Source organism: Balaenoptera ricei, chromosome 20 (assembly GCF_028023285.1).
Source record: "Balaenoptera ricei isolate mBalRic1 chromosome 20, mBalRic1.hap2, whole genome shotgun sequence".
Taxonomy (NCBI): domain Eukaryota; kingdom Metazoa; phylum Chordata; class Mammalia; order Artiodactyla; family Balaenopteridae; genus Balaenoptera; species Balaenoptera ricei.
Window position 1 is genome coordinate 42627612 of NC_082658.1, and position 6000 is coordinate 42633611.

The following is a 6000-nucleotide window of genomic DNA, read 5'->3' on the forward strand; positions in this document are numbered from 1 at the left end:
CAAACACTTGCCCACATTTGGTATCATTTCTCTTTTTCATTTTAGCCATTTTGGTAAGTGCTATGGTCTGAATGTTTGTGTCTCCCCAAAATTCATATGTTGAAACCGAATCCCCCAGTGTGATGGTGTTTAGAGGTAGGGTCTTTAGGAGGTGATTAGGTCATGAGGGCAGAGTGCTCATGAATGGGATTAGTGCCCTTATAAAAGAGGCCCCAGAGATACTCTTCTTCTCTTCCATCATGTGAGGTTATAGCTGGAAAGCACAGTCTATGGACCAGAAAGTGGGTCCTCATCGGACACCAAATCTGTGCCTACACTGTGGGACTTTCCAGCCTCCAGAACTGTGAGAAAAACACCTCTGTGGTTTATTAACCACTCAGTCTATGGTATTTTGTTATAGCAGCCCGAACAGACTAAGACTGAATGCATAGTGGTATTGCATTGTGTTTTAATTTGCACTTCTTTGATGAATAGTGAAATTGAGCATTATTTTCATGTTTATTGGCCACTTGGGTAACTTCTTTAGTGCAGTGCCTGTTCAAGCCTTTTGCCCATTTTTCTATTGGGTTATCTTCCTTTTTTCTTATTAAATGTGAAAGTTCTTTGTAGATTTTAAAGATGAGTCCTTTGTGTATTGTATATTGCAAATATCTTTTCTTACTTGCCTTTTCACTCTCTTATTGGTGTCTTTTAATTAATAGAAGTTTTAAATTTTAATCTAGTCCAGTTTATTGTTTTATTTTAATGGTTAGTACTTTTCGTGTCCTGTTTAAGAATCCTCCAAGGGACTTCCCTGGCGGTGCAGTGGTTAAGAATCCACCTGCCAAAGCAGACGACACGGGTTAGAGCCCCGGTCCGGGAAGATCCCACATGCCGCGGAGCAACTGGGCCCGTGAGCCACAACTACTGAGCCTGCGCGTCTGGAGCCTGTGCTCCGCAACAAGAGAGGCCGCGACAGTGAGAGGCCCGCGCACCGCGATGAAGAGTGGCGCCCGCTCTCCGCAACTGGAGAAAGCCCTCGCACAGCAACGAAGACCCAACACAGCCAAAAATAAATAAATAAATAAATAAAAATTTAAAAAAAGAGTGAGGGCACAATAAAGACATTTCGAACTCACAAGAACTCAGAAATTTTACCTATAAAGCAAGTTTTCTTAGGAATTTTACACAGCAGTCTACTCCAACAAGGCGAGGAGAAGAAGAGGACGACAGGAGCCGACCCAGGAAGACCATGGAGGGACACCCCACCGTGAGAGCAGTGCGACTTCCCTGGAGAACACTCTGCAGACCCCAGCAGCTTTGGAAGAGGTTTGTGAGTATTTGTAGCTTCTGCCTGTGCCCCTTCCAATCTGTGATCCACAATGTTGCCCATGTAAACTTGGTAGAGTTCTAGATTCCCTCCCCACCTCAGTTTAAAACCCTCCAATGGTTTCCCATAAGTTTCAGAATAAAATCCAACTTCCGGTGTGATAGGAAAGTCCCTTTGTTATTGACCCCTGCCCATCACTCACCAAGCTGGATGGCTGCTCATACCCTCTGCTCCAATCATTGATCGTTTACAGACTTCTTACAGCTATCAGTATTTGCCACTTTGGAGCCTTTGTATCTGCTGCTCTCTCTCTGCAAGGAAACCCTTCTTCCCCTCCTTTCCCTGGTAGATTCGTCCTTGTTTCTCAAACCTCATTATCTTGGGGGGAACTTCCTTGACCACCTTGTGTTCCCCTCCTCCCACCACTGGTTTAAGTCCCCTCGGTTTTACCCCAGGATTTCTCTGTGTTACTCACCTCTGGTACAAATCTGTGTCTATTTAATTTTTTGTTTATTTACTGTTCTCCTCACTAGATTATAATCTCTTCGAGAGTAGGAGATTATTTTAATCATTGCATTTTAATCATTGTTGAAGTTTCTATAATGGCTTCCCTGTAGTCAGCTTGCTTATGTTAAAATTTCTGCTGCATCACTTGCTATGTTGTCTTGGGAACTCGAGTCTCAGTTTCCTCACTTGCCAAGTGATACGGTATTTTTATTTGCAGCACCTGGCACACAGAAGGTGCTCAGTAAGGTGTGTGGAATGAATCCAGGGAGATGGGCAGAGTTCCGGGGTCGGAGCCTCTCAGCAGGGGAGTAAGGGTGACTCACTCCACTCAATCTTGACTCCTCCTTTCCCCTCCCAAGGAGGAGTGCTCAGCTTCCTCTCCAGGACCGTTATGCCCTGGGGGTTGTGAGGAAAATCTGAAAAATGCAGGCTCTTCTCCTGTTCACCCTTATCCATGTGTTGACCTAAGGAATTCAGGATATCTCCCAAACATGTCACTGTCTGACCATTCCCATGAGGCTGTTTAAATATGGTGTTACTTTAGGACCCAAATTTCACTAGATGTGGATGTCTTAATGAGGGGCTGCTGGGAGGAAGCAAAGGGATCATGTACCCGTTCTGCAGATGGAAAACCTCAGGATCTTCTCCAAACTTCTCAGAGCCCATGAACTCACATAAGTTGTCAGGAATCTACCAAGAAGAGGTCCCTGGCCCCCGGGTGTCCCCTCTCCTCCAGCTAAATGAATATTCTCTTTTTGTTCTTATGGTGGAGGCAACATCTCCATGGGACTGCTCTACTTTGAATGAGTTTCTAGAAACAAGAGAGAGTTGACCCTTCTCAATGTTTCACAAGATCTGGAGCAGAGTCAAGAATGGATTGTGAACTGGTACATGAAGGGTCATAGCAGCACTATTCACAATAGCCCCGAAGTGGAAACAACCCGAATGCCCATCAATGGATGAATGGATAAATAAAATAAAAGCAGAAAGAGGAATGAAGTACTAACACATGCTACAACATGGAGGAACCTTGAGGACACTATGCTAAGTGAAAGAAACCAACACAAAAGACCACACATTATATGATTCCCCTTAATATGAAATGTCCAGAGCAGGTCAATTTGTAGAGACAGAAAGTAGATTAATGGTTGCTTAGGGCTGGGGGTGGGGAGTGGGAGCAGTGGTGAGAGACTGCTAATGGGTAGGGGGTTTCTTTTTGGGGTGATGAGAATATTCCAATATTGATTGTGATGATGGCTATACAACTCTGTGAATATACTAAAAACCATTGAATTGTACACTTTAAATATGTGAACTGTATCTCAGTAAAGCTGTTCAAAGGAAATAGATCTAAGGAAGCGTTGGGGTGGGGGGGGTGATGGGAAAAAAAGGATGGCTTGTGTCACCTATATGCTCTCCCATGTATCTACTCCTGCAAGCAATCATCTTGCAGGGGAAGAAACTAGATCCTAAGAGTGGGTTTGAGACAGATTTCTGACCATCAGCTCTTCCTCTCCTCCTCAGCAGAGAATAGTCAGATATCAGAGTGGGCTGTAGCTGGGTAGCCTTTAAGGTTCACTTTTGCAAACTCTAACTTCTCCATTTCCTTCCTTCTTTCTTCTTCGCAGGGACCCAATTGCCGTGCAGGGAGACCGGGTGGACCACAGCTTGGATTGCACAACTGGGACAACCAATCTGTCTGGAAAGTGCATTGAGTGCAACAGTGATTCAGGGGCCTTCAAGTGCGTGTGTATTCAAGGTTGCCCTTCAGCTTTTCTCTATGCAGGATGCTATAAAGATGGTCCCTGCCTGTAGAAAGCTTGTGGTCAAGCAGGGAGATTGGCCAATTTGTGTCAAGAAAGAACTCAGAATGCAGGTAAAGTGCCTGCTTTCTTCTCGATGAGGCATTAAACTTGAGGCTGGCCAAGGGAGGTCTGCTATGGGCACTAAACTTTTCATGTTTGCCATCAAATTGTTCAACGTGTAAAACTTGCTTTTCTTACAAATGACAAACACCGTTCTCTGTCAAATTGAACACTGAGATTGTGTGCCTCAAAGTAATGTAGGTCCAACTTAATTTAAAAGCTAGGAGGCATAGGGTAAGGCTGCATTCAAGCCAAAGAAAGCAACGGAGTTTGCTGCAGTATTCCAGAAGTTTGCCTTGATTACATGAGCGGTGTGACAGGGCAGGAACAGCTGGATGCATACAACTACATGGGGCAAATCAGGGAGTTGAAGGTTAACCATTAGGGCTTTGGACCCTGAAGACAGTGTCACACTACAGGTGTTGAGACTGTGTTGTAATAACTGCTGGCTTGTTTCATGTTGCTTTGAGTCTCTTGATCCCTTCAAGTATGCCACCAAAAATTCTAGTATCTGACAAAGCTGAGAGCCACAGATTATCTACTTACTCCCTAAAGTCCCTTCTGATTAAGATGGCCAGGTAAAATACAGGCAATCCAGTTAAATTTCAATTTCAGAGAAACAACGAATAATTCTTTAGTGTAAGTGTGTCCCATGCCATATTTGTTTATCTGAAATTCAAGTTTAACTGGGAGTCTTCTATTTTTATTTGCTAAATCTGGCAACCTTACCTCTGATTCCCTTCTGGTCACTGCAAAAATGATAAATGCAGCCCTGCTTCCAGGCTAATGTTTTGTACTGTGCACCATCTAGTGGTTACATGAACAAAGAGGAAACCAAGAACCGTCCCCAAGAAACAACTTGAAAACAGCAATCCAGAAAGCTGAAGAGAAACAACTAGGCTTTAATTTTAAAAATTCTTAAAAAAATTTTTTTGACTTACTTCTTTGGATGTGGTGTCTGTGATCAGGTCAACAGCTTAGAGTGTCCAGTGAATATCTGAAATCCCTGGTAGATCAGCCAGTGTTTAAACAGCAACCCTCACTGGGCTGAGGCCTTGGGCTCCTCCATTAACACCTAAAGGCGAATACACAGCCTTGTCCTTGATCTGTTGTGGTTCCCAGCGTTCCTAGTGATGCTTCACAATGAGCATGTGGCATCCAGCCATATCTATCAAGTACAATAAATGTCAGGCTGGTGCAATTTTATTAAACCCAACCAGGCCTGTACGGAGACTCGAGGAAGCAAGTATTTCCTGTTTACTATTTTACCAAGAGGGTATAGGGTAAGTGCCAAAGGGAATTGGCCCCATCCAATGGGCCTCTGGCTGCACATTGCAATCACCTGGGGTGTTTTGAAAAGCACCAATGCCTGTCCTTCCCCCCTTCCTCCTCTTTCTCTCCCTCCCCCTGCCCCTCCTCCTTCTCTTTTTCTCCTGTTTAAATCATGTGAGTTTATACATCCACATGGTATTACTTTAAAGGAGGGCAATAGGCAATGCTGAAGACGATAAGAGATGGTCACTGAAATCAGATTTCACCTTAAAACGAGATATTTTATGGACAAAACCTCTCATCCTCAGCATATCCACTGAGGCTGTCTCTGTGTTTTTGTTTTACAGGCAAGGCTAAAAGGCAGAGGAGCTTCCCTGTCTCCAATTCCGTGTCTGTGGTTCTGTAATTTCATCATAAACACTCACTATGAAACGGTATAGAAACTCCATTGGCGGTTTAGCCCAGGAGAAAATTCCAGAGCTCAGTCTGTTCTTTGAATAGGTTTTAAAATAAACTGGAAGGTGAGAGGGAGTTTGGGGATGGAAATTTTTCAAATACCCTCCAAACTGACAAGGCGTCTCTATATAATTGTATAAACAATGAAAAATAATACCTGCAATTTGTTGAGGGTCTTTTATTGCCCAGGATGCTTTGCACACACTATCCTTTTTAACTCTCAGAGCAACCCAAGGTGGCTGGGGACTATAATGCCGTATTACACACGAGCAAACGGAGGCTCAGGATTTGTACTAGGTTGGGCAAAAAGTTCACTCGGGTTTTTCCTAAGAGGACACAGCTGGTGAGCAGCACAGCTGTTTTTCACACCCAGCTTTGTCTGACTGCAAATCCTGTGCTCCTCCGGCTCTGATATTCTGCCAAGACTACAGTGCATAGTTCTGCAGATTTCTTTCCCCGCTGGTCGGGCTTGTGACGGAGAGCTGTCTGCCAAGTCACTCACATGTCAATGACACTCCACTGCCAGCCTCAGCCGCCCAGTATTAAGGCACTTGAAACCAGATTTTCAAAAATATTCACTTCCTTCTGGCT

General features: G+C 44.1%; 1 protein-coding gene and 1 long non-coding RNA gene across 5 annotated transcripts in view; one reads left to right on the forward strand and one right to left on the reverse strand.

Moving 5' to 3' along the window:
• The window catches only part of HNF1B (HNF1 homeobox B), a 115802-nt gene extending 111080 nt beyond the window's left edge, over positions 1–4722 (reverse strand). The window contains exon 1 of one of the 4 annotated variants that reach the window (XM_059907788.1): positions 4623–4722. The gene's annotated coding sequence lies outside the window, so the exon portion shown is untranslated. The remainder of the gene's footprint in view (positions 1–4622) is intronic. The other 3 variants (XM_059907790.1, XM_059907787.1, XM_059907789.1) reach the window with 3 other exon arrangements.
• Positions 1201–5402, forward strand: LOC132355439 (uncharacterized). The gene is made up of 3 exons (XR_009499620.1): positions 1201–1308; positions 3445–3558; positions 5301–5402. It is a non-coding gene; the product is annotated as an uncharacterized LOC132355439 (long non-coding RNA).
• The last annotated feature ends 598 nt before the right edge of the window (positions 5403–6000 follow it).